The sequence below is a fragment of the Symphalangus syndactylus genome, chromosome 7 (genome assembly GCF_028878055.3).
Source record: "Symphalangus syndactylus isolate Jambi chromosome 7, NHGRI_mSymSyn1-v2.1_pri, whole genome shotgun sequence".
NCBI classification, from domain to species: Eukaryota; Metazoa; Chordata; class Mammalia; order Primates; family Hylobatidae; genus Symphalangus; species Symphalangus syndactylus.
Window position 1 is genome coordinate 135,086,733 of NC_072429.2, and position 18,404 is coordinate 135,105,136.

Here is an 18,404-nt window from a genome sequence, read left to right on the forward strand (position 1 = left end):
TAGGCATATCTCCGGGACTAGTCAGAGTACATGAAATTGTTTACAGATATAATGGGAATCACTTCAAAGCCTAGCACTTAGAAACTTTCTATGTATGATTCTTCATTCTCTTTTACCCACAGATTGGATGATACAGAGATGAACACCAAGACTATTTTAGAAACTACATGTGGAAGACCACTGAGATATAAAACTTAGAAAAAAATTGGTCCTGAATCAATGCCTTGAAGACAGTTGCACAGGTTAGTTTGCTGGAGCATATTCATCTTTAGAATGTTTCATAAGAAGAAATAAACTTTTACTCTGCTAAGTCATTGAGATTTGATTATTTATTTCTTATAGCAGCTAGTGTTACCATAGCTAACTCACTCTTTGCATAGACGTAAATAAGTAAAAATGAGAGCTGATATAAAGAGAAAAAGTGTAGTTAATTATATCTCAAGTGATTCATCGGTGTGATAAAATTCTAAAAAGTAATGCACAACAATGGATCCGTTAGACTCAAGAGAGACAAAGATGTGAAAGAGAACATGCTACACACCAGGGGTTCTTTTCTATTTAACTTTTTCTGAGGTGATATCAGAAAATAAGGGAAAATAATGAAAAAAATAAGGGAAAGACTCTTTGCTTTAAGACCCTCATGAGATTATTTTTTTGGAAAATAATTAAGATTTATATTAGGCAAGGTAACTGCATTAGTTTTTTAGTGCTGCATAAAAAATGACCACAAATTTAGCATCTTAAAATTGCATGCATTCATGCATTCGTTATCTCACAATTTCTATAGCTCAGAAGTGTGGGTAGAGTTTAACTGGGTCTTCTGCTCAGGGTACCAGCAGGCTGAAATCCAGGTGTTCACCAGGATTTTTCTTCACCCGGAGGCTCAACTGGAGAAGAATCTGCTTCCAAGCTCCATCATACTGTTAGAAAATTAACTTCCTGTGGCTAGAGGATTCGTGGCACCTTGCTTCTTCAAAGCCAGCAATGGAAAGAGTCTTCTGCTCCAAGACTGACATGTAGTCACTCAGAAAGGGATCATGTGACGAGGTAATGACCACCCAGAATAATATCCCTTTTGATTAAAGTCAATTGATTAGAGACTTGAATTGCATCTGAAAAATTTATTTTCTTTACCATACAACATAAATTAAAGCTCAATATGGATCAGCAAGAGGACTCTGCATTTTCAAAGATGTTTGGAAACCAGTCTTTTTCTGTCTTTGTCTCCACCTACATTTAAGTTCTTTGAAGTCTCTCCACACAGCTACAAATAGAAAAAGAGAATTACAAATTATCTATGGGAGATCTGTTATTTTATGGGGCAGTTCTAAGCATGAAGCAAGTTACTCCTACTCACATTTCATTGGCTGGATGTCACCTCTGTGTAGTTGCAGGGAAGTTGTAAAACGTAGTCTAGCTGTGTGCCCAAAAAGAGAAAAAAGTGGACATTGTTCCCAGTTCTCAGTCCACCCTTCTGATCACTGCCAAAGTATCCGTTTCCCTCGTCTGTCCCACAGCAAACCTCTCATATCTTTCCCAAGAGAATCAAGCTGGATATTTCACATCCCAATGCATCCTGTTCAAAATCTAATATGGAGCATCTCCAAGAGGTGCTCAGCTTTTCCATCAGGTCTGGGTAGGTCTTCCTATCATTCAATAATTTATTTTAAAGAAAAAGAAATTGTCTATCCTCCAATCTTCCTCAATTTTGAAGAAATTCTAAATCAGAAAGTGAACAAATGAGAAACCACAGAAGAAGCTGCTCTGCAGCAATTTGGGTGTCCCACTGAACAGGCTTTATGAAGGTCACCCACCCTGAGAAGGCAGGTGCATTTCCTAATTAAATCCTGCTTCTGCTCTTCGGAAGAAACATCATTGTCCCTTGTTCTTTATGGATCTTTGCTCTATCCTCTGGGAGTTTTTTCTTGTCCATTTTCCAGGGTGCGTATTTCAGATCTGACAGGTTTCTGTAAATCTGTAAAGTCCACTTCTGCTGGTATACATATGGAGTCTTGAAGGCTGTTTTATTTTTATTTTATTTTATTTATTTATTTTTTTTCTCTTTGATTTATTTATTTATTTTTTTTTTATTATACTTTAGGGTTTTAGGGTACATGTGCACAATGTGCAGGTTTGTTACATATGTATCCATGTGCCATGTTGATTTCCTGCACCCATTAACTCGTCATTTAGCATTAGGTGTATCTCCTAATGCTGTCCCTCCCCCCTCTCCCCACCCCACAACAGTCCCCAGAGTGTGATGTTCCCCTTCCTGTGTCCATGAGGTCTCATTGTTCAGTTCCCACCTATGAGTGAGAACATGCGGTGTTTGGTTTTTTGTCCTTGCGATAGTTTACTGAGAATGATGTTTTCCAGTTTCATCCATGTCCCTACAAAGGACACGAACTCATCTTTTTTTATGGCTGCATAATATTCCATGGTGTATATGTGCCACATTTTCTTAATCCAGTCTATTGTTGTTGGACATTTGGGCTGGTTCCAAGTCTTTGCTATTGTGAATAGTGCCGCAATAAACATACGTGTGCATGTGTCTTTATAGCAGCATGATTTAGAGTCCTTTGGGTATATACCCAGTAATGGGATGGCTGGGTCAAATGGTATTTCTAGTTCTAGATCCCTGAGGAATCGCCACACTGACTTCCACAATGCTTGAACTAGTTGACAGTCCCACCAACAGTGTAAAAGTGTTCCTATTTCTCCACATCCTCTCCAGCACCTGTTGTTTCCTGATTTTTTAATGATGGCCATTCTAACTGGTGTGAGATGGTATCTCACCGTGGTTTTGATTTGCATTTCTCTGATGGCCAGTGATGATGAGCATTTCTTCATGTGTTTTTTGGCTGCATAAATGTCTTCTTTTGAGAAGTGTCTGTTCATGTCCTTTGCCCACTTTTTGATGGGGTTGTTTGTTTTTTTCTTGTAAATTTGTTTGAGTTCATTGTAGATTCTGGATATTAGCCCTTTGTCAGATGAGTAGGTTGCAAAAATTTTCTCCCATTCTGTAGGTTGCCTGTTCACTCTGACGGTAGTTTCTTTTGCTGTGCAGAAGCTCTTTAGTTTAATGAGATCCAATTTGTCAATTTTGGCTTTTGTTGCCATTGCTTTTGGTGTTTTAGACATGAAGTCCTTGCCCACGCCTATGTCCTGAATGGTATTGCCTAGGTTTTCTTGTAGGATTTTAATGGTTTTAGGTCTAACATATAAGTCTTTAATCCATCTTGAATTAATTTTTGTATAAGGTGTAAGGAAGGGATCCAGTTTCAGCTTTCTACATATGGCTAGCCAGTTTTCCCAGCACCATTTCTTAAATAGGGAATCCTTTCCCCATTTCTTGTTTTTGTCAGGTTTGTCAAAGATCAGATAGTTGTAGATATGCGGCATCATTTCTGAGGGCTCTGTTGTGTTCCATTGATCTATGTCTCTGTTGTGGTACCAGTACCATGCTGTTTTGGTTACTGTAGCCTTGTAGTATAGTTTGAAGTCAGGTAGCGTGATGCCTCCAGCTTTGTTCTTTTGGCTTAGGATTGACTTGGCAATGCGGGCTCTTTTTTGGTTCCATATGAACTTGAAAGTAGTTTTTTCCAATTCTGTGAAGAAAGTCATTGGTAGCTTGATGGGGATGGCAATGAATCTATAAATTACCTTGGGCAGTATGGCCATTTTCACGATATTGATTCTTCCAACCCATGAGCATGGAATGTTCTTCCATTTGTTTGTATCCTCTTTTATTTCATTGAGCAGTGGTTTGTAGTTCTCCTTGAAGAGGTCCTTCACATCCCTTATAAGTTGGATTCCTAGGTATTTTATTCTCTTTGAAGCAATTGTGAATGGGAGTTCACTCATGATTTGGCTCTCTGTTTGTCTGTTATTGGTGTACAAGAATGCTTGTGATTTTTGTACATTAATTTTGTATCCTGAGACTTTGCTGAAGTTGCTAATCAGCTTAAGGAGATTTTGGGCTGAGACAGTGGGGTTTTCTAGATATACAATCATGTCATCTGCAAACAGGGACAATTTGACTTCCTCTTTTCCTAATTGAATACCCTTTATTTCCTTCTCCTGCCTGATTGCTCTGGCCAGAACTTCCAGCACTATATTGAATAGGAGCGGTGAGAGAGCGCATCCTTGTCTTGTGCCAGTTTTCAGAGGGAATGCTTCCAGTTTTTGCCCATTCAGTATGATATTGGCTGTGGGTTTGTCATAGATAGCACTTATTATTTTGAGATACGTCCCATCAATACCTAATTTATTGAGAGTTTTTAGCATGAAGTGTTGTTGAATTTTGTCAAAGGCCTTTTCTGCATCTATTGAGATAATCATGTGGTTTTTGTCTTTGGTTCTGTTTATATGCTGGATTACGTTTATTGATTTGTGTATGTTTAACCAGCCTTGCATCCCAGGGATGAAGCCAACTTGATTATGGTGGATAAGCTTTTTGATGTGCTGCTGGATTCGGTTTGCCAGTATTTTATTGAGGATTTTTGCATCAATGTTCATCAAGGATATTGGTCTGAAATTCTCTTTTTTGGTTATGTCTCTGCCAGGCTTTGGTATCAGGACGATGCTGGCTTCGTAAAATGTGTTAGGGAGGATTCCCTCTTTTTCTATCGATTGGAATAGTTTCAGAAGGAATGGTACCAGTTCCTCCTTGTACCTCTGGTAGAATTCAGCTGTGAATCCATCAGGTCCTGGACTCTTTTTGGTTGGTAAGCTATTGATTATTGCCACAATTTCAGAGCTTGTTATTGGTCTATTCAGAGATTCAACTTCTTCCTGGTTTAGTCTTGGGAGGTTGTATTTGTCAAGGAATTTATCCATTTCTTCTAGATTTTCTAGTTTAATTGCATAGAGGTGTTTGTAGTATTCTGTGATGGTAGATTGTATTTCTGTGGGATCGGTGGTGATATCCCCTTTTTCGTTTTTTATTGCATCTATTTGATTCTTCTCTCTTTTCTTCTTTATTAGTCTTGCTAGCGGTCTATCAATTTTGTTGATCTTTTCAAAAAACCAGCTCCTGGATTCATTAATTTTTTGAAGGGTTTTTTGTGTCTCTATTTCCTTCAGTTCTGCTCTGATTTTAGTTATTTCTAGCCTTCTGCTAGCTTTTGAATGTGTTTGCTCTTGCTTTTCTAGTTCTTTTAATTGTGTTGTTAGGGTGTCAATTTTGGATCTTTCCTGCTTTCTCTTGTGGGCATTTAGTGCTATAAATTTCCCTCTACACATTGCTTTGAACGTGTCCCAGAGATTCTGGTACGTTGTGTCTTTGTTCTCATTGGTTTCAAAGAACCTCTTTATTTCTGCCTTCATTTCATTATGTACCCAATAGTCATTCAGGAGCAGGTTGTTCAGTTTCCATGTAGTTGAGTGGTTTTGAGTGAGTTTCTTAATCCTGAGTTCTAGTTTGATTGCACTGTGGTCTGAGAGACAGTTTGTTATAATTTCTGTTCTTTTACATTTGCTGAGGAGAGCTTTACTTCCAACTATGTGGTCAATTTTGGAATAGGTGTGGTGTGGTGCTGAAAAAAATGTATATTCTGTTGACTTGGGGTGGAGAGTTGTGTAGATGTCTATTAGGTCCACTTTATGTAGAGCTGAGTTCAATTCCTGGATATCCTTGTTAACTTTCTGTCTCGTCGATCTGTCTAATGTTGACAGTGTGGTGTTAAAATCTCCCATTATTATTGTGTGGGAGTTTAAGTCCCTTTGTAGGTCATTGGGGACTTGGTTTATGAATCTGGGTGCTCCTGTGTTGGGTGCATATATATTTAGGATAGTTAGCTCTTCTTGTTTAATTGATCCCTTTACCATTATGTAATGGCCTTCTTTGTCTCTTTTGATCTTTGTTGGTTTAAAGTCTATTTTATCAGAGACTAGGATTGCAACCCCTGCCTTTTTTTGTTTTCCAGTTGCTTGATAGATCTTCCTCCATCCCTTTATTTTGAGTCTATGTGTGTCTCTGCACGTGAGATGGGTTTCCTGAATACAGCACACTGATGGGTCCTGACTCCTTATCCAGTTTGCCAGTCTGTGTCTTTTGATTGGAGCATTTAGCCCATTTACATTTAACGTTAATATTGTTATGTGTGAATCTGATCCTGTCATTATGATGTTAGTTGGTTATTTTGCTCGTTAGTTGCTATAGTTTCTTCCTAGCCTTGATGGTCTTTGGAATTTGGCATGTTTTTGCAGTGGCTGGTACCAGTTGTTCCTTTCCATGTTTAGTGCTTCCTTCAGGAGCTCTTTTAGGGCAGGCCTGGTGGTGACAAAATCACTCAGCGTTTGCTTGTCTGTAAAGTATTTTATTTCTCCTTGACTTATGAAGCTTAGTTTGGCGGGATAGGAAATTCTGGGTTGAAAATTCTTTTCTTTAAGAATATTGAATATCGGCCCCCACTCTCTTCTGGCTTGTAGAGTTTCTGCTGAGAGATCAGCTGTTAGTCTGATGGGCTTCCCTTTGTGGGTAACCCGACCTTTCTCTCTGGCTGCCCTTAACATTTTTTCCTTCATTTCAACTTTGGTGAATCTGACAATTATGTGTCTTGGAGTTGCTCTTCTCGAGGAGTATCTTTGTGGCGTTCTCTGTATTTCCTGAATCTGAATGCTGGCCTGCTTTGCTAGATTGGGGAAGTTCTCCTGGATAATATCTTGCAGAGTGTTTTCCAACTTGGTTCCATTCTCCCCATCATTTTCAGGTACACCAATCAGACGTAGGTTTGTTCTTTTCACATAGTCCCAAATTTCTTGGAGGCTTTGTTCATTTCTTTTTGTTCTTTTTTCTCTAAACTTCCCTTCTCTCTTCATTTCATTCATTTCATCTTCCATCGGCGATACCCTTTCTTCCAGTTGATCGCATCTGCTACTGAGGCTTCTGCAATCTTCGCGTAGTTCTCGAAACTTGGCTTTCAGCTCCATCAGCTCCTTTAAGCCCTTCTCTCCATTGGTTATTCTAGTTATCCATTCTTCTAATTTTTTTTCAAAGTTTTTAACTTCTTTGCTATTGTTTTGAATTTCCTCTCGTAGCTCGGAGTAGTTTGATCGTCTGAAGCCTTCTTCTCTCAACTCGTCAAAGTCATCCTCCATCCAGCTTTGTTCCGTTGCTGGTGAGGAACTGCGTTCCTTTGGAGGAGGAGAGGTGCTCTGTTTTTTAGAGTTTCCAGTTTTTTTGGTCTGTTTTTTCCCCATCTTTGTGGTTTTATCTACTTTTTGTCTTTGATGATGGTGATGTACAGATGGGTTTTTGGTGTGGATGTCCTTTCTGTTTGTTAGTTTTCCTTCTACCAGACAGGACCGTCAGCTGCAGGTCTGTTGGAGTTTACTAGAGGTCCACTCCAGACCCTGTTTGGCTGGGTGTCAGCAGCGGTGGCTGCAGAACAGCGGATTTTTGTGAGACCACAAATTCAGCTGTCTGATAGTTCCTCTGAAAGTTTTGTCTCAGAGGAGTACCCGGCTGAATGAGGTGTCAGTCTTTCCCTACGGGGGGGGTGCCTCCCAGTTAGGCTGCTCAGGGGTGAGGGACCCACTTTAGGAGGCAGTCTGTCCGTTCTCAGATCTCCAGCTGTGTGCTGGGAGAACCACTACTCTCTTCAAAGCTGTCAGTCAGACAGGGACATTTAAGTCTGTGGAGGTTCTTGCTGAGTTTTTGTTTGTCTGTGCCCTGCCCCCAGAGGTGGAGCCTACAGAGGCAGGCAGGCCTACTTGAGCTGTGGTGGGCTCCACCCAGTTCGAGCTTCCTGGCTGCTTTGTTTACCTAAGCAAGCCTGGGCAATGGCAGGCGCCCCTCCCCCAGCCTCGCTGCCGCCTTGGAGCTTTATCACAGACTGCTATGCTAGCAATCAGCGAGACTCCGTGGGCATAGGACCCTCCGAGCCAGGTGCGGGACACAATCTCCTAGTGTGCCGTTTTCCAGGCCCGTTGGAAAAGCGCAGTATTAGGATGGGACTGACCCGATATTGCAGGTGCCGTCTGTTTCCCCTTTCTTTGACTAGGAAAGGGAACTCCCTGACCTCCTGCGCTTCCGGAGTGAGGCAATGCCTCGCCCTGCTTCGGCTCGTGCACAGTGCGCTTCACCGACTGTCCTGCACCCACTGTTAGGCACTCCCTAGTGAGATGAAACCGGTACCTCAAGCAGAAATGCAGAAATCACCGGTCTTCTGTGTCACTGGGGCTGGGAGCTGGAGACTGGAGCTGTTCCTATTCGGCCATCTTGGCTCCACTCTCTCCCTCTTTGTTTTATTTTTATTTTTGGGATGGAGTCTTGCTCTGTCACTCAGGCTGGAGTGCAGTGGCATGATCTTGGCTCACTGCAACCTCCACCTCCGAGGTTCAAATGGTTCTCTTGCCTCAGCCTCCCAAGTAGCTGGGATTACAGGCACCCACCACCATGCCAAGTTAATTTTTGTAATTTTAGTAGAGACAGCATTTCTCCATGTTGGCCAGGCTGATCTCAAACTCCTGGCCTCAGGTGATCCACCCACTTGGACTCCCAAGGTGCTGGAATTACAGGCAGGAGCCACCACTCTTGGCCTTGAGAGCTATTTTAAGTATCAAAAATGATGGTTTCCAGCTTCATCCATGTCCCTGCAAAGGACATAAACTCATCCTTTATTATGGCTGCATAGTATTCCATGATGTATATACGCCACGTTTTCTTTATCCAGTCTATCATTGATGGGCATTTGGGTTGGTTCCAAGTCTGGAAACCATCATTCTCAGCAAGCTAACACAAGAACAGAAAACCAAACACTGAATGTTCTCACTCCTAAGTAGAAGTTGAGCAATGAGGACACATGGACACAGGGCAGGGAACATCACACACCAGGGCCTGTCGAGGGGTAGGAGGTTAGGGGAAGGATAGCACTAGGAGAAATACCTAATGTAGATGATGGGTTGATGGGTGCAGCAAACGACAATGGCACACGAATACCTATGTAACTAACTTGCATGTTCTGCACATGTATCCCAGAACTTAAAGTATAATAAACAAACAAACAAACAAACAAACATCAAAGAATCAAACGCTGTTTGGTAGTATTTTTACAATATGATTTATCCCCAAAGTAAGAGGGTTATAATCTACTTGTTGCTTCCTTCCCCATGCCTCTTACTTTCCACTTAATGGGTTGACATTCTGAGGCACGTTGCATAAGCCTTCTCAGAAGGTCTTGTTATGATTGGCACCTGTCACACACAGCAGTGACCACTGTCATTATATATCTTAGGTTGGAACTTTCTCTTTGCCTGCATTGTTTTCCTAGTCTTTCATTCTTACTCAAATAAGACACCCAAACATAAAACTGTCTCAGGCTCTGCTTTCAAGACAACTAGGCTGAGACACTGCTTTTTGCAGAAATGCTAAATCTTCAAGGGTCTTTGTCAATCCAAGGCTTTTTCAATCTTACTTCCTATTTTGAGGTCTCAGAAGTGGTGATTTTACCAACCCTTTAAGGTCCCAAATGTCTGAACTGCCGCTTGTCTCTTTCTTTTTCTACTTATAAAGTAGCCAGTTATTGACTAACATCATCATTTTCTTTTAATACTTTCCTAAGATCAGCCAATATAAAGCAACACACATTGTCACCCCGACTCCTCCTGGTCACTCCTTTAGAGCTATATGCTCAGTCAACATATGTACTGCTCCCAAATTAAGTCAAGCAACAGTTTTAATTGAAACTTTTCACTTTTTTTTTTAATTATTTTTATTAAAAAAATTTTTTTTTTATTATTATACTTTAGGTTTTAGGGTACATGTGCACAATGTGCAGGTTTGTTACATATGTATCCATGTGCCGTGTTGGTTTGCTGCACCCATTAACTCGTCATTTAGCATTAGGTATATCTCCTAATGCCGTCCCTCCCCCCTCCCTCCAACCCACAACAGTCCCCGGAGTGTGATGTTCCCCTTCCTGTGTCCATGAGTTCTCATTGTTCAGTTCCCACCTATGAGTGAGAACATGCAGTGTTTGGTTTTTTGTCCTTGCGATAGTTTACTGAGAATGATGTTTTCCAGTTTCATCCATGTCCCTACAAAGGACATGAACTCATCATTTTTTATGGCTGTATAGTATTCCATGGTGTATATGTGCCACATTTTCTTAATCCAGTCTATCGTTGTTGGACATTTGGGTTGGTTCCAAGTCTTTGCTATTGTGAATAGTGCTGCAATAAACATACGTGTGCGTGTGTCTTTATAGCAGCATGATTTATAGTCCTTTGGGTGTATACCCAGTAATGGGATGGCTGGGTCAAATGGAAACTTTTATAAGATAATTGTAAATTCACATATGATTACAATAAATACTACATAGATATCATTTCTATGCTTCTCTCAGTTTCCTCCAATAGCAATATCTTGAAAAACTATATTGAATATCGCAACAAGGACTTTGAGATTTATACAGTCCACTGAACATAATTCAAATTGCCCCAGTTTTACTTTATGCATATATGTGTATATCAAGTTCTCTATAATTTTATCACTCTTGTAGGCTCATGTATCTACCACCACCGTCAAGTTACCAAGAAGTCCCAACACCACAAAGATCCTTATTTTGCCTTTTTACAACTATCCCCATGACTATACTTTTTCCACCCTGACCAGCTCTGTCACTAACTCCTAACCACTAATCTGTTCTCCATTTTTAACATTTTATCATTTCAAAATGCTGTATACATTTAATAATACAGAATTTAACCTTTAGGAATTTACTCTTTTCATGCAGCATAATTCTCTGCAGATTCACTCAAGTTGTTGTTTATTCATCCTTATTGCTGCATAGTATTCCATGCTACCTATGTACCAGAGATTGTTAACCATTCCACTGTTGAAGGACATTCAGACTCACTCACATTTCTGGCTATTACAAATAAGGCTATTGTGAATACTCATGTAGAGGTTTTTGTATGAAAATAAGTTTTCATTCCTTTGGGAGAAATGCCCAAGTATGTAACTGCCTGGTCATAAGGTAAATTTATGTGTAGTTGTATATGGAACTGTCAAACTGTTTTTCAGCGGGTATACTAATATACATTCCCAACAGCAATATATGACTGATTCATTTTCTCTGTATTGTCACCAGCCTTTGGTGATGATGTTTTTTATTATTAATTTCACCCCTTCTAATAGGGGTATAGGATATATCATTGTTGTTTTAATTTGCATTTCTCTGACAGCTAATGATGTTGGACATTGTTTTTATGTGCTATTTGTTTTATTCATATCCTCTTCAGTGAAATGTCTCTTCATCTTTTTAAACTGTTGAGTCTAGAGAGTTGTTTATATGTACTAAACACCAGTCCTTTGCCAGATATAAAGTTTGCAATATTTTCTCCTAGATTGTAGGTTCTATTTTCTTCCTCACATAGACTTTTCTTCTTCTTCGCATAGACTTGCTCATCATCACGGCCATCAGAGAAATGCAAATCAAAACCACAATGAGATATCATTTCACACCAGTTAGAATGCGATCATTAAAAAGTCAGGAAACAACAGGTGCTGGAGAGGATGTGAAGAAATAGGAACACTTTTACACTGTTGGTGGGACTGTAAACTAGTTCAACCATTGTGGAAGACAGTGTGGCGATTCCTCAAGGATCTAGAACTAGAAATACCGTTTGACCCAGCCATCCCATTACTGGGTATATACCCAAAGGAATACAAATCATGCTTCTATAAAGACACATGCACACGTATGTTTATTGCGGCACTATTCACAATAGCAAAGACTTGGAACCAACCCAAATGTCCAACAACGATAGACTGGATTAAGAAAATGTGGCACATACACACCATGGAATACTATGCAGCCATAAAAAAAGATGAGTTCATGTCCTTTGTAGGGACAGGGATGAAGCCGGAAACCATCATTCTCAGCAAACTATCGCAAGGACAAAAAACTAAACACCGCATGTTCTCACTCATAGGTGGGAATTGGACAATGAGAACACTTGGACACAGGAGGGGAACATCACACACCGGGGCCTGTCATGGGGTGGAGAGAGGGAGGAGGGATAGCATTAGGAGATATACCTAATGTAAATGACGAGTTAATGGGTGCAGCACACCAACATGGCACATACATATGTAACAAACCTGCAGGTTGTGCACATGTACCCTAGAACTTAAAGTTCTTTATTATATTTTATATATTTATTAAAGTATAATAATAAAAAAAGAATAAAAACCAATTCATCTTTCTCTAAAGAAAAAAAAAAGAACTTTCTTTGTAGCCACTGATGAGATGCAATTTATCAATTTTTTTCTTTTTTGGATTATGCTTTTGGTGTCTAGTCTGGGAACTCTTAGACTATTCTTAGATCCTAAAGATTTTCCTCTTTTGTCTTAAAGTTTTATAGATTTGTGTTTTATATTTAAGTCTATGATCAATTTTGAGTTGATTACTTTATGATGTGTGAGGTTTACATTAAAGTACAATTTTTTGGCCTATGAATGACCAAATGACCCCGCCTTATGGGTTTAAAAGATCATCTTTCCTCCATTAAATCACCTTCTTACCCTTGCCAAAATCAGTTAAACATATTTGTGTGCATCTGGTTCTAGGATCTTGGTTTTATTCTGTTGATTTATGTGTCTAACCATTTAGTAACACAACACAATCTTAATTACTGCAGCTATATGGTAAAGCATTTTCACTTGTATTAAGTCCACACACTGAGATATTTTCTATACTGTAGTTTTTAGTTTCTTAATTTCCATTTGGCTATTTTTTAGTAACTTCTTTTGCTGAGATTTTTCAGTTTTTCATTTGTCTCAAAATAATTTGTGATTGAATTTTGTAGCATTTTTATAACTACTTTTAAAAAATTTGTGTCATGTAATTCTAACATTGGATTCATCTCGGTATGGCATCAGTTGATTTTCTTATTCAAGTTATGATTTGGTGGTGGTGGGGTATGATATTAAAGGTAATTTTCAGCTATATCCTCAACATTTTGTCTGTTATATTAGAATAGTTTTGTTTCTATTTAAATACTTTATTTTTGCAGGCAGTCATCTAGTCTAGGTTTAGAATGCAGCCTTTGGCCTAATTCATGAACTGTGGTTTCAAGGAGAGTTTAATTTGCAGAACCTTTACAGTGTTACCCTCATCTACTTGGTGCGGCGCTGCTGGGTTCCCACTGGTTCTGGCTAGTGCTCCCTCAGGGTGCAGATGCGGGGTTCTCAAGTCTAGCCACTAGGTGTCTTTCATTGGTGAAAGGTATAGTGGGATCTCCACTTACTGAAGCCTCTGATTCTTCTGCTGTCTCTGGATGGGGAAGGAGACTCTTGGGTCTGTGCAGACAAAGAGGCTCCCTGGACTTGGCTGCTTGCTTTACTGGGTCATTACTGCAATCATGCCTGACCCATACAGAATCTTTTAATGGAAAAAGTCAGTCTCAGGCCCAATGGGAAAGAAGAGCTCTTTGCCTGGACTCCTACTGTTTTAGGTTCTACCAATCAACCCCTTTTGATGGTGGTTTTGGGATAAACTGATGTTGTCAGAAAGGCTCCTGTTGTATTTGCAGGCAGAATGAGCCTACCTGAGCTATCCTCTGTTGGTGAGTCAGGGATTAGTAAATGCCAGGTCTGGGTGGCCTTCCTCAATTAGATGACAGGATAAAACATGCCCTGCTGCTGTGCTGTGCTGTTCTTCCAGTCTTGGAGTTCCAGATCAGCTCACCCTCTTCCTACACCCCTTAGAATTCTCCTTTGGTTATCTCTTCCACCAGTTCTGGGGTTTATAGTGGCATTTCCTGGAGAGGAACAAGGAAAAGCTATGCCATCTTATTCGTACCAGAAGTCCAAGAAACATTTGTACCAAGTGTTTGGTTATGATATAAGCAGGCCCTGTCCTTTTATTCTCTGATACATGTTTCTGCACTACCCATAATAAATAATCTGATTTGAGGTACATTTTTCTGCCCCAAATAGGATTTGCCCTTTATCAAAGACATGTGTATTGCTGTCTATAGCCTATTGATATAAACACATCATCCTTCACCTAATATACAAGATGTTCCACAGCCAGGCCATTGTTTCTCTATTTTATTTTTAATTCCTCCCACATACACACCTTACAAACATTCCTGATTTGCTGGCCTTAACCAACGTTCCCACCTCTATTCAAATTGTCTCTTCTACCTGAAATGTTCTCTCTCCTGTGCTTTTTTAGAAATGCTTGTGGGATTTCACCTCGTGTTCTAATGATTGGGAAAGTCAGGATCAACTTCTAAAAGACTGTGGATGCCAAGTTAAGGTTTTTGCACTTTAGCCTGTAGGTAAAAGCAATTTCCTGGCTGGCCTCAATCCTCTGAGAACCCTTATGAGTGGTTACTGAGGCCGTACTGTCTGGGTTACTTGATTTGTAAAGAGGGAAGAATGCCTCACTGCTTTGTTTTGGAAGTCAGTTGACATTCAGTTATTAGACTAATCCAAATTGTGTTTTCCAATGAATGTCTCAAGGGAAGGATTCCAATTCACTTTGGCTACTTAAGAGAAGTTGTCAGAGTAAATTAAGGACTCTGCTCTTGCTCAGGCAGTGGACGTCTCTAGAATAATACCTATTGGTTTTTCTTGATGTGCAGAATACCATTGTTTGAAGTCTGATTGGGCCACATAGCCATAGAGAAAGTGGTTCTTCTGGCTGGGCACAGTGGCTCACGCCTGTAATCCCAGCACTTTGGGAGGCCAAGGCAGGTGGATCACGAGGTCAGGAGATCGAGACCATCCTGGCTAACATGGTGAAACCCCATCTCTACTAAAAATACAAAAAAATTAGCCGGGTGTGGTGGCGGCGCCTGTAATCCCAGCTACTCAGGAGGCTGAGGAGGGAGAATGGCATGAACCCGGGAGGTGGAGCTTGTGGCGAACCAAGATCGCGCCACTGCACTCCAGCCTGGGCTACAGAACGAGACTCCATCTCAAAAAAAAAAAAAGAAAAAAAGAGAAAGTGGTTCTTCTGTAGAGAAATAAACATACATCCAAAAATATAGCTTCCATGAATTTATATGCCTATTATATTTAAGACACTAGGTTCTAGAAAGTGTATGAAAATGTTAACAATATAGCGCCTGTGTTCAGCAGGTATAAAATGTTTATTTATTCACTCATGCACTCCTTATTCAATCACCTTTTCATATATTGATTTAATATTTACTCTTTGCCAGTTACCTGCCAGTTCTTTTGCTAAGTGCTAGTGTTATAATGAATAAGGCTTATATCCCTCAAGGAGTTCTTCACCAATCAGAGGACAGGTTCTCATACAGAGTCTTATCAAACGATGTGACAGGGCAGTGGCTTACTGTCACACTGTTACCACAGGCATGCAGGACCCCACAAAATATAAATAGGAGATTTCTAACTCAAAATGCAGGAAAATTAGGCATTCCAAAAAAGCCATGGGGGAGATTTTAAAGGGTGAATAGGCATTAAGGCAGAGAAAATAATGCAGGCACTCAGAGGCGTGGACACAGGCTAGGAGAGAAGTTGCATCCTGTTTGTCTGAACACTGAAGAGTAAGAGATAGCCTTGGAGAGGTAGGCAGGGAAGAGTCACTAACAAGCATTAATGGCTGTGATTTGCATGGTGCTTCACTGTTTACAACTTGCTTTGTTTGATTATCACACAAAAATCCTTGATGATTAATTCAACTCATGTGGCTCAGTATACAAGTGTTACACGAAGATCCATTAAATTAAGCACCTATCTAACTGCCTCCTTCTCTCCCTTTTATCTTTCCTTTCCTCATTTGTCCATGTGTTGTTTCTCCTTTCCTCCCTCTCTCCCTCTCTTTCTTTCTTCAAAAAATATTTACTGAATACCTACTAAGTTCCCTGAGCAATGTTAGACAACAAAGACGAATGTGAAAAACAATTGAAAAAAAAAAACCCTTATAAATTTTGCATTATAGTCTAGAAAAACCATATCCAAGTTAAAAGGCAAACATTTAAATATTTAAAATTATTCTGAGTTACATGTTAGGAAGAAAAAATAAGAGAGGCTGAAATAGTAGATAAAATAATGATAAGGAAATATTCTAATACAGTGATGTTTCAATTAGATTCAAAAGAAGAAAAGAACCCCCAATAAACATAGTTGTAGAGGAAACAAAATAGAGAAAGCAAAGTTCAAAGTGCCAGAGTGTAGAGTAAGATTTGAAATGAGACTGGTGCAGATGGATCGCAGAGGGGGAAAAGAAATACAATGTCAATGGTAATTACACACAGGGGCCAGGTCATCCAGGACTTTGCAGGCCTGTGAAGGGGATTTGGAATTCATTTGAAGTGTAATGGGAAGACACTGGCTAGTTTTAGCCATGGACTGGCATCATCTGGTTTGTATTTTTAATAGTATACTCTGAGTGCTCTGTGGAGAAACAGAATGTAGCAGACAGTGAGACTGGAAGATCTGAGACCAGTCAGGAGGCCATTTAAATAATCCAGGTGAGAGATGATAGGGGTCACACTATTGTTGGCAGTAAAAGATGAGAAAAAAGTAAAGATGGTGTAAACTTTTCAAGATAGGCTCAAGAGGTCTTCAGAATAGAAAGAATGGTTATTTGCTAGTAAGTGTGAGAGAATCAACAGTTACTCCTAAGATTCTGGCTTAAAAACTGGATGGATGATGTGCTTGTTTATTTGCTGAAATTGGGAACTCAGAGTGGATCGCAGCTTCCCCACCCCAATGCATATATATATATATATATATATATATGCGAGACAGATATATATATGTGAGATTTCATATATATATATATATATATATATATATATATATATATATATGTTCATATCAGCAGCAGCAGTGGACTGTGTGAGGATCTGGTTGAGTTTGATTCTGATCATCCAAGCACACGAGCTGCAGGACCAGCTCCACAATCAGGAACATGGAGTTTTTATCAGATTTCTTTGCAGTGAAGGCAGGTAGGCACATGGCCTGGCTGCTGCAATTGGATGTGCTCATAGGAGATATCAGGTCAGACTCAGTATCCAGAAGAAGGTGGAGGCATACAGAATCAGTCACAGCAAGACAGACATCTGACTTTCAGCAAAGTCAGTGCAGGTTACAGAGCCCTGTTCTCAGCGAGAGCAGCTTTTTTATATGTTTTATTTATTACATCTACCTATGATATTATTTGGCTCTGTGTCCCCACCCAAATCTCACCTTGAATTGTAATAATCCCCATGTGTCAAGGGTGGGACCAGGTGGAGATATTTGAATCATGGGGATGGTTTCCCTCATACTGTCCTTGATAGTGATTGAGTTCTCACGAGGTCTGATGGTTTTATAAGGAGCTTCCGCCTTCACTCGGCACTCATTCTCTCTCCTGACACCCTGTGAAGAGTTGCCTTTCGCCATGATTGTAAGTTTCCTGAGGCTTCGCCAGCCATGCAGAGCTGTGAGTCAATTAAACCTCTTTTCTTTATAAATTATCAAATCTTGAGTATTTCTTCATAGCAGCGTGAAAATGAACTAATCCAACCTATTTACTTACTCATGTGCTCCTTATTCAATCGCCTTATTTTCTTTTTCTGACACTCCAGGAAAGAACCATGGATCTGTTTAGGACATGTTCATGTTATGAGACATTAAAGAGATATAAAAGGAACATTTGGTTGTTTAAGTCTGGGGATCAGAAGTGAGGTTGGGGCCAGAAAGACCAATTTGGAAATTACCAGCAAAATAGGCATTAGAATATATGAGAGCAAGGGGAAAGGGAAAACAGAGTCAATGCATAGAAAGTGACAATATGAAGACTGACCATCAAGTTGGTGATATGATTTTTCAAAATTTAAACTCAGGTCTATTGAGGGCCCTACTGTGGCTACTGGTTTTATTTCAGGATATTCATCTATTACTGAGCCCCACCTAGATGCTCAAAACTCTCTGACACTTTCATGAACCGACAATACAACTTATCTGACTATCAACTAGACTGTAGGAAAAATTCACACACACATATACACAGAAAGAGAGAGAGGTGAGAGAGAGAGAATACAGACTCATTTATATAACTGAATTAATAGCTTTTAGGAAAAAATCTTTGATTAGTAGTGGCCTTTTTTAAATGAGGCACTAGTGAGTAAGTATTGGCTTAACTAAATCAGTTATTGTGTCAGTATTATTTGGATAAGCAGCCTTTTTGCAATTAGATGAGTAGTAGAGAGAGCAGAAGGAACATTCAGATAAAAGTCAAGCCTGGACAAGGCAGGAAGCATGAAAGGTCATGGAGTGCTGAAGATGCTTGGTTTTCTTAGAGCATCAAGTCGCAGAGGGAAGCAGCAAAATCTTTGACTTTGTATAGGTTTCACGGAGACACACAGTTAGTGGCAGGTGGGAGATTTGAATTCAGCTCTCTTGACTCTAAGTGCAGAGCTCTTTCCTTTAT

At 39.8% G+C, this 18,404-nt stretch overlaps 1 long non-coding RNA gene across 1 annotated transcript in view; it reads left to right on the forward strand.

Annotated features, from left to right (window-relative positions):
• Nucleotides 1-18,404, forward strand: part of LOC129486850 (uncharacterized) — a 44,670-nt gene that overhangs the window by 10,526 nt on the left and 15,740 nt on the right. The window contains exon 3 of the long non-coding RNA XR_008659121.2: nt 123-242. This is a non-coding gene — a long non-coding RNA (uncharacterized lncRNA). The remainder of the gene's footprint in view (nt 1-122; nt 243-18,404) is intronic.